At 44.3% G+C, this 10000-nt stretch overlaps 1 long non-coding RNA gene across 1 annotated transcript in view; it reads right to left on the reverse strand.

The window, feature by feature from the left end:
- The window catches only part of LOC138950620 (uncharacterized), a 130591-nt gene that overhangs the window by 116129 nt on the left and 4462 nt on the right, over positions 1-10000 (reverse strand). The window lies entirely within an intron of this gene.

Here is a 10000-nt window from a genome sequence, read left to right on the forward strand (position 1 = left end):
GTTCGAATTCCGGTCGCTGCCGCCTGGTGGGGTAAGAGTGGAGATTTTTCCGATCTCTCAGGTCAACTTATGTGCAGACCTGCTAGTGACTTACCCCCCTTCGTGTGTACACGCACGCACAAGACCAAGTGCGCACGGAAAAGATCCTGTAATCCATGTCGGAGTTCGGTGGGTTATGGAAACACGAAAATACCCAGCATGCCTACTCAACAAAAGCGGAGTGAGCTGACTATGCTGAAGAACGCTGAAGAAGAGGAAGAAGAAGATTCGGCTCATCGTCTCAAATCTGGGCATGGGATTAAGATCACCCCTCCGCTTGGACATATACCGATAATCAACACCCTGACTGCTGCCTGTGTAGAGTGAGCACTTTTATTGAAGAACTTATAATACAGGTTGCCAGTAATGTCCGTTAGAAAAACAAATTCAAAGAAAAGCCTACACGTGCCAACATCAATGACATCCTAACAGTTTCCTGTGCACACTAGTTTTTGATGAATAAATGTATTACATCTGAGGTAATGTGAATCTTGAAAACATTCCCGGACTCTGCACAGAAAGAACCCACGCTGTTAATTGTGTGTATGTGTCCAATGGCGGAATGGTCTGATCCCATGTGTGTATACGCCTTGTCGGATCTGAGATAGTGAGTCAAATCGATAACACGGGTGGGTGGACTGTGCCTCCAAAAGACCAGACCAGATGAGACCAGACCAGGCCAGACAAAACCATACGTAATGCTACTCAAACACCTTGTGTGTGAGTGGAGTATTTATCCAGCGTGCCTCACTGGTTTTTATGGAAAACCTTGCTACATCTGACGACATGTACCAGGCCAGGTGGTTATCGCCTACGAGGGAAATATCGTACTTGAAAAAGAATGGCCGATGTGTGGCTTGTCCCCTAGGCTGCCTCCCCAGTCCCACCCTCGCTCACCCTCCCCCCCCCCCCCCCACAAATACCGCACATTCTGCAATTTCCATTATTCTTATCCTGCCTGCTACACACACACACAAATGACCCCCCCCCCAACAAAAAAAAACCCCACCAAAAACCAACAACCAACCAACAAACAAACAACAAAACTGAAACTAAACAACAACAACAACATCAACAGATACAACAAGAAATTCCTCCCATAGGAAAAACACCCCCGTTGGTCAAAGGGAAATAACCATTCTCACTGCCACCAACTGAGAAGGTTATTTCCCTTTGACCATTAATATGTCAGTCTTAATCTTAATCCAGCAATAACTCCCTAACCGTGTGTTTGACTGGTCCCAATTTTTGTAAGGACCGTCTCAGGAATGTATAGAACCTGTTCACCAAGTTTGGTGACGATCGGTCCGTTCATTCTTGAGATCTATATGCGAACACAAACACACAAACAAACACACAAACACACAAACAAACAAACAAACAAACACATCCAGTGAAACCTATACACACCCCTATACCGGGGGTGTAAAAACACCGGGAAATCATAACAACATCACTGAGATGTAATGATTGTTCTCCTTGGTGCAAAGTCCATTTCACGCCAGATTGAGTGGACGCAAGCAAAATTAATCAGAATAGGCTCATATCGATTTTACAATAAACTTCTTCTTCTTCTGCGTTCGTGGGCTGAAACTCCCACGTACACTCGTGCTTTTGCACGAGTGGATTTGTACGTGTATGACCGTTTTTACCCCGCCATTTAGGCAGCCATATGCTGCTTTCAGGAGAAGCATGCTGGTATTTTCGTGTTTCTAATAACCCACCGAACTCTGACATGGATTACAGGATCTTTTCCGTGCGAACTTGGTCTTGTGCTTGCGTGTGCACACGAAGGGGGATAACCCACTAGCGGGTCTGCACATAATTTGACCTGGGAGATCGGAAACATCTCCACTAGTAACCCACCAGGCGGCCGCGGCCGGGATTGGAACTCACCTCCTTCTGATTAAGAGGCCGACGTCTTACCACCACGCCACATCGCCCGTCATTGCAATAAACATCTGCTGGGAGAATGAGCTTCTCCATCACGGTAATACAGCGTTAAAGTTCTGTGTTGTAGTGTATAGTTACGTGTCATGGGGAGCGTTCCTATGCACCAATGGGGGAGGGGGGGGGGGGCTTGGTGGATTAAGTTGTGCAAAGCGGAATCCAATTGGACCAGAGTTGCCCACATTGCACTTCACACAGCTGAAGACACCAACAAAACGCAACAGCTGACTTTCTTCGTCACGGGGCAATGCAAAACACTGTTAAGGCTCACCACTGACGATAAGAGTGACGTTTCAGTCTCAAAGGGACGTCACAGAGCCAGTTTGAGTGACGTAATGAAATCCCGCCTGTCACTTTGCCCCGACAGAGGCCGTGACGAGACATTCGCGTGAACAATTCGCAATACAGAAGACATTTCATCCATTATGTCAACAATCTCGCACTGCCGTCACTGTGACACCCAAACCGTACTTTTCTGAGAGTGTTTAATTCTGTTGTTTGTGGCCGCCATCCGATTCAGCGTCATTTTGCAAACAGGTCAATTCGTTCGGTCTGCGATATCACGATGTAGTTGTGATGGTGTTCCAAGTGTGTTAACGTCTATTCCTGTTTGTTTGTGCGGGTTTTTTTTAATAAAAATTTCAGTTAAAACAAACAAGCAAAAACCATATTTTGGTATTTAAGCACAAAGTATCTTTCGGATGAGACGATAAACCGAGGTCCCTTCGTGTACACTACATTGGGGTATGCACGTTAAAGATCCCACGATTGACAAAAGGGTCTTTCCTGGCAAAATTGTATAGGCGTAGATAAAAATGTCCACCAAAATACCCGTGTGACCTGGAATAATAGGCCGTGAAAGGTGGATGCAGCGCCTAAAGGCAGTCGATCTACTGGCCGATGTGAATGCGTGATATATTGTGTAAAAAATTCCATCTCACACGGCATTAATAGGTAACATGCGCCTTGAGTCGCTTTGTGTGGTGAGATACGTGCGCGATATAAATCCTCGTAAATAAATAAAAAATAAAAATCTAGACATCCGTGGAAAGGAACGGGAAGGTCGATACACTTTAAGTTAAGATTTATATCTGGCAATTACCTTTACAAATTAAATCATCAACATAATTCCCACTTGGCACAGAGAGCAGTAAGATTGTTAATTGTTGGAATAATTATGGCCAAGTTGAGGGATATAGTCTTATCCCATGTAAAAGGCAGGCAAAATCTGACAAAGTCGACAAAGCGTTTACACGAGGAGGAGTGTGGCTTTGATTTTAGCACAACCCAAAGTCTTTGCAGCTTTCTCTGTAACGAACCACAACACTGTACCTGGAAACCAGCAACTGACTGACTGACTATTAGGGTTTAACGTCCTCTTAGACCAACTGGTCTATATTGGGACAGGTATTGGTAATACGCTGAAGATATGGTGTGATACTTTGACTCGAGCAAGCCCGCTGTGGCTGTCATCTTCGACACACCAGCATTGGGTTTGTCTCGTCAAAGTATCGAAATACGATCATGATAATCGGAGACGAGAGATGATGCATGCGTGTTTTCGTGTTTTCCAAGCCCTGAAACTTTCGCTGTGAACGTGGGATCTTTTTCGTGCGCATGTGTGCACACGGGGGTGTTCGGACACCGAAGAGAGTCTGCACAAAGTTGACTCCGAGAAATAAATCTCTCGCCGAACGTGGGGATCGAACCCACGCTGATAGCGACCAACTGGCAACAAAGCCAGCGCGCTACCAACTGAGCTACGTCCCCGCCCTCCAGCAACTGGGCCAGAAGGCTAAAAGAGAGAGAGACTTTGCCGGTGTAACACGACATTTTTACTCCACGAAAAATGTACTCCGGAGTAAAAATTTCGTACGACATTCTTACTCCGAGTAAATTTTTCGTACGAGAAAAGAACTCCCCAAGGCACGAAGAAATTACTCCCTCCACGAAATGTTTACTCCCCATTTTTTTTTACATCTAGTAAAAAATCTCGTACGCGAAAATGGGATGCGGGCGAAGGGATAATGCCAAAATTGGCATCTCGCGCAAACGAATGTCGCGCTAGCCTCCCTCCACCCCTTCCACCACCAAGACTAACAGGGGACAAGGGAGTCAAAATTTCGTACACCTGGCATGGGAAGTTAAATTGCTCGTGTTAGGGTGAAGTAATTTATTCGTTTTTTATTCGTCAGGGGAGTAACATTTGTGTACGAAATGTTAACTCGGAACTCACCTGTCGTGGGGAGTAATTTTCTCGTGTAATGGGGGAGTGCTTTTTTCGTAAAGGGAGTAACATTTTCGTACGAAATTTTTACTCCGGAGTAAAAATCTCGTGGGAGTAATTTTCTCGTGTTACACCGGCCACATGAAAAGCACACTCCTTCCAGTGTAGCCGGGCAGATCGAGTTCGGCTGACCATCTCAGATATGGTCAGAATTTGACATGGGCTATGGCCATCCCTCCACTTGGTCACATACCGAAACGTCAACACCCTGAATAATTGTTTGGTGAGTTTGAATATTGATTTATGTATTAATGTCAGAAAAAGCCACCAGTGGATATGTTTTTCTAAATGGATTGATCAACACATTCCCACTGAGCACAGAGCGCAGCAACATCGTTCATTGTTGGGGAATGGCCAAGTTGAGGGATGGTCTTAACACATGTAAAAGCCTTGCCAGATAGAAATTAGTCAACTGATTTATTTCCACGAGAAGGAGTGTACCTCAAAGCAAAATCCAAAGTCTTGGCAGCGTTCCCTGTGGCGAAACACAGCACCTTAGCTGGCAACCAGCAACTGGACCAGAAGGCTCAAAGAGAGGTCTAGTAAAGGGCAGACTATACCTGCGCAGTTTCAGCGGCACAGGACGACGCACTGCATGTTATTGACGCTGCGATAGGGGTTATGACGATCGAGTACTTGGCCTGTTTTCCTTTCATGCTAAGTGTAGCGGGATGGGATAATCTGCAGTGCGTCGTCTGTCCTGCTGAAGTTACATAGGTGAGCTCCAGGCCTAAGCAGTACGTGTTCCCAAAACCTGGTCAAGATTCTATGGAACACAAAAACTGACTTTTTACCCAGTAGAATCTTCTGTCTCTGAACTTGCTTGGTTCTCTTAACAATACCGGTATAAATGTCACCCGTGGTAGCCTGAGATACCCAGTAAAATTTTTTACGGCAAAAAAAAGTTGCAAAAAAGGATGAATGTGCTTATTATATTACTCTCGGAAAATAAAGATTAATCTTATCTTATCCTTATTTCGCTGACGTCCCACTGCAGACGGGATGCAGCGTCTGGCAAAGCACCCTCAGAGGTTCTCCTTTTGTCTCTCTGTTTTACCCTGTCTGTCTGTTTGTCTCTCTCTCTCTCTCGCTGACGTTCCACTGCACAGAGGATGCAGTGTCTGGCAGCACCCTCAGAGGTCCGGCCGGCCCCCACTTCTCTACCCCTCCCCTTGATAAAAACGTTTTGTCTCGCGGACACACACCGCCACGCATACCTGTCAATCACGGGCCGTGCTTCATGAATATTCATGACAGCTTCCACGCTTTTGGAGATTGAAAGTGAGACTTGGCTATTGCTGGCCACGTGCGAGGCGAGACTATTTGTTCAACCGCCTCCAAGGGCTAACACGTTGTTGTGGTGTAGGAACCGGGAGTCCTTTTCGCAGACTGCATGGTGCACACCTATACCTAGAGTCCGTGCCTTCTGCCCACGTTCAGAAAGAAGGCTTGTTTTCGTGCTCATCTACGCAGCCAGCCAGCCAGCCAGCCAGCCAGACAAAAAACGTCGACGCACATTACGAGCTTTTCGTGCTCATATACGCAGACAAACAGACAGCCCAGCCAGCTATAGCCAGTCAGCCCACCAGCCAGAAAAAAACATTGACGCACAGTGCGACATGTACGTGCTCATGTACGCAGCCAGCCAGCCAGCCAGCCAGTCAGACAAAAGCATAGACGAAGAGTACGAGCAATAGAAGATGTTCGGAAATAACTGTCGCGTGTGTACGGGTTATGAAAGAATGAATACTCTTGCTTTTAGTGAGGCAAGCTTTCCACACGTGCTCCTTGTCCACGTGTTTTAGACGCCTCTAAATGCCACGTAGCAAAGTCTGACTCCGCAAAAGAGAAGAATACCAAAGCATACAAACATGACAGATTTATTTTCGATCGCCTTCTATTAGGCCCCAAAAAAAATAGGTCTGTTTACGGTAACATAGGCCCAAAAAATAGGGTCGGTAGGTCGGGATTGTTTTTTTTTTTTTTTTTTTTTCTTTTCCAAAAAACCATATTTTTACGTTATTTTGCACCAAAAAAAAGATTTTTTTTTTTTTTTTTCCCAAATGCCAAAAAAAAGTCTAGGATCGCGCGAAAAAACTAGGGTCGGTCGGGTTACCGTAAACAGACCTATTTTTTTTTTTGGCCTTATAAACTCTCAACTCACATGAGCAAAAAAAATTTGCTTAAATAAAAACTAAATAAAAAATTTTAAAAAAAAAATCTAAACAACGAAGTGACTGTGGTAAGATGAACAAAGTTAAAAAAAAAAGGATTAAATAATTAAATCAAAGCTAACAAACACCAAAAACAGTAGTTCTATGCATAACGCAGATGCGTAGGACGAACAGGAATAGGATTTGTTGTATCCAGAGAAAAAAGAGTTCCCCCTAGTCAAACATCTGCCTACTGCTGCACTCCACATTTGCCGTTCTTCACGGATCAAAAGTTAAAAAGAGGTGGGGAGAGGGGTGATAGAGGCGTTTATGAAACGAACTAAGCCAAACAGACACCTTTTGACCAAACGTAAGGGGAGCGTTCACCGGATACTGGTAGCTTACAATAAGATACGTTACCGTATAGGTAACCGTGATGCAACCCCCCCCCCTCCCCCCTCGTACCAGCCAAGATGTTAAAGTTTCAAGAAGAGGTCACTAATTTGAACACGATTTGAAGTAACCATTGTGAAAAGATGTGAGCTTTTAAGAACCTAAATGTATATTATTGTTACCAGGGACACTGCCGTGTGAAATGACAAAGGAAACAAGCAAACCTTTCATGAAACTTCTTCATTTTACAGTTTGTTTGTTTGTTTGTTTGTTTGTTTGCTTAACGCCCAGCCGAGCACAAAGGGCCATATCAGGGCGGTGCTGCTTTGACATATAACGTGCGCCACACACAAGACAGAAGTCGCAGCACAGGCTTCATGTCTCACCCAGTCACATTATTCTGACACCGGACCAACCAGTCTTAGCACTAACCCCATAATGCCAGACGCCAGGCGGAGCAGCCACTAGATTGCCTATTCTAAAGTCTTAGGTATGACCCGGCCGGGGTTCGAACCCACGACCTCCCGATCACGGGGCGGACGCCTTACCACTAGGCCAACCGTGCCGGTTTCATTTTACATTGAGAGACCTACATGTAAATAATTGTTATCGCAATCACTGCTGACAAAGGAAACAAGCAAAGCTTTTAATATCCTTCTTCATTTGACATTGACAGACCTAAGTGTATATAATAGTTATCACGATCACTGCCGTGTGAACTGAGTAAGGACACAAACTCGCATCGTTCCCGCATAGCCATGTCGGTGGAAGGGATGTTAAAATAAAACCAAACCAACAGAGAAGGTGACGATGACAATGACAATGACAACGACAATTCTTTATTCAACGATGCTAATAGAGTAAGCAGTGATTTGCGTTTTTACATCTGGCCCTCGCCCCGAAGACTGACTAATTTAGAAGAAAACAAGTCGCGTGAAGCGATATAAAAACATTTAGTCAGTCGTTATCAAACCAAAAGATCACCACGACGAACCAGTCATCGCCGAGACTACATTTAGATAGTCTCGGCTAACCATACCCGAAGACCGAGACGGGTCACGCTCGTTTCCGCAAAGCATGCAACCGTAGTAAGCCTACCTACTGCACCTATTTGCTTTTATTCTGAGCACATTTTTAGAGTAAACATTACATATCTATACCTTTTTGAATTCAGGAGAAGATGAGGAATACAATGCAATCATTTTGTTAATCTGCTCCTGAAAATTCGATTTTAATGACAACTGTAATGAACAAACTAATTGACTAGTTTTTAAGCTTCCAGGCTGAAATGCAATCCCATAGTCCGGACTTCATCGAAGACTGCTTGACCAAAATTTCAATCAATTTAGTTGAAAAATTAGGGTGTGACAGTGCTGCCTTATCTTTTACAAAAAGCCGGATATGACGTCATCATAGGCAAGTATCAAACAAATGAAACATTCTTCGGGGGATATTATACCCAGAAACTCTCATGTGGAGTTTCATAAAGATCGGTCGAGTAGTTTTCTCGGAACCGCTTTATACACACACACACATACATACATACATACACCACGACCCTCGTCTCAATTCCCCGTCTATGTTATAACATTTAGTCAAAACTTGACTAAATGTAAATACTAAGAAACAAAAACCTGTTATTTTAACGGAAACCTGAAGTAAAAACACATTAGAAAGATGTACATTACATGCATTTGTCTCCTGCTGCACTCCCAGTTTGTTTGTTGGTTGGTTTGTGTGTTTGCTTGTTTGTTTGTTTGTCTGTTTGTAAAAACAGAAGGGGATAAATGAAGGTCAAGTCACCTCTCCAGGCCGTCTTCCTACGCCGATGATGGAGACACGTCTTGATGTGATCTGTCTGTCTTGACGAAGGGTTGGAAATTGAAGTCAGTAGCGAAGAAAGACTTCAGATGAGGGAGAGGGAAAGGGGGTGGGGGTGGAGGGGGGGGGGGCTTCAGGGATAAGCTGTTAAACAACTATGTCTGTCTGTGTGTCTGTCTCTCTCTCTCTCTGTCTTTCTCTATCAATCTGTCTGTCTCTGTTTTTCTCTCTCTACCCCCCTCCCCCCCCCCCTCTCTCTCTCTCTCCCCCCTCTCTCTCTCTCCCCCCTCTCTCTCTCTCTCTCTCTCTCTCTCTCTCTCTCTCTCTCTCTCGCACACACACATAAACATACTATATATATCCCCGTTTGTTATTCTGGCTGTGTATGTCTGTCTGTCTGTCTGTCTGTCTGTCTGTAGATAGTGGAACATGAGAAAGAAAGGAAAGAAACAAACCTGAGCAAACGCAACACGAAGTATAAAGGATGAAGGCCAGAAAGAAAAAGTACATCGAACCAAAAAATCCCACCAAACTCAATTAGAGTACAGCGCAACAGACGAATAACCTCATTTGCCCGAATGCTCTTTTTCACAATCTGAAGAGGCCAAAAACGGAAGGTTTCAACGGTGAGTAGGACAGAAAAAGTCCCCCTGTACAGGCGTAGTGATCTCTCAGGATGTTCAAGAACTGACATCAAGTAGAAAGACTCAGGAAGACCCAGGAAGACCTAGGAAGGGCGGTGAAATGTTTTTAACGGCACTTACACAAATTGCATCCCAGGGTTGAGGCAAGAAAAGGTATTGATTTGTCACTGTGCACAAGAAAACCCAATATAATGGCTTTGCTTTTTGGGGGTTTTGTTTTATTTTCTTCTGTTTTTGTTTTGTTTTGTAAAATGAGATTTTGAAGTCAATACAAGCAAGGATGAAGAAAAAAGATCAGATCTATTTATTTGCTATCGTTTCGAGTTGGGATCGGATATTTCAGTTTCCTATCGTGTTCCGCATCTGGGTGCAAAAAAATGTCTTGACCGACTTATACCGGGATGTCTCGTACACTGTCACATTTGCCCATGTTACCGCTATCTTAAATGTGGACTTTTTCACCGGATGTAAGCAGTCAGAGTGCATGTCGGGAGCTTTGATTTTGTTTCCTCTGTAGTGTGGTACCATGGTATGTTTTGTATGGAGACTGTTCACAGGTCGGATGTGTGTGTGTGTGTGTGTGTGTGTGAGTGTGTGAGTGTGTGTGTGTGTGTGTGTGTGTGTGAGTGTGTGTGTGTGTGTGTGTGTGTGTGTGTGTGTGTTTAACCTATTTTATTTGACTAGATCGGACCTTATTGCTAAACCAATTTAAG

This window comes from Littorina saxatilis, linkage group LG16 (assembly GCF_037325665.1).
Source record: "Littorina saxatilis isolate snail1 linkage group LG16, US_GU_Lsax_2.0, whole genome shotgun sequence".
NCBI classification, from domain to species: Eukaryota; Metazoa; Mollusca; class Gastropoda; order Littorinimorpha; family Littorinidae; genus Littorina; species Littorina saxatilis.